The sequence below is a fragment of the Oncorhynchus clarkii genome, unplaced genomic scaffold, assembly GCF_045791955.1.
Source record: "Oncorhynchus clarkii lewisi isolate Uvic-CL-2024 unplaced genomic scaffold, UVic_Ocla_1.0 unplaced_contig_11294_pilon_pilon, whole genome shotgun sequence".
NCBI classification, from domain to species: domain Eukaryota; kingdom Metazoa; phylum Chordata; class Actinopteri; order Salmoniformes; family Salmonidae; genus Oncorhynchus; species Oncorhynchus clarkii.
Window position 1 is genome coordinate 1 of NW_027260803.1, and position 397 is coordinate 397.

Sequence of the window (397 nt, forward strand, 5' to 3'; positions counted from 1 at the left end):
AAATATGTGCCCTCGCTTTGAAATAGGTAAGCAAGGTTAGTTTGTATTTCATCCAACAATCTGTGCTACAAATTATGGCTACAGTATATGCAATTTCTTCCACTTTTTGAGTGACACAAAGATGCTTATCTAAATGGTGAAAATGCAACAGCTGTTAATCAGGCTCACTTTGACTTTACATAGTGCACCAAGAGATAGTTTCTCGCTTACGGCCACACCGGCCTGAGTACGCCTGATCTCGTCCGATCTCGGAAGCTAAGCAGGGTCGGGCTTGGTTAGTACTTGGATGGGAGACCGCCTGGGAATACCAGGTGCTGTAAGCTTTTTGTCACTGCCTTGTGGAATTTCAACTCTTTGTCCGTTTTTTCCCACAAGGCTGAAATATGTGCCCTCGCTT

At 44.3% G+C, this 397-nt stretch overlaps 1 non-coding gene across 1 annotated transcript; it reads left to right on the forward strand.

Annotated features, from left to right (window-relative positions):
* Positions 1-204: 204 nt before the first annotated feature.
* LOC139401776 (5S ribosomal RNA) lies at positions 205-323 on the forward strand. Its single transcript, XR_011633164.1, has one exon. It is a non-coding gene; the product is annotated as a 5S ribosomal RNA (ribosomal RNA).
* The last annotated feature ends 74 nt before the right edge of the window (positions 324-397 follow it).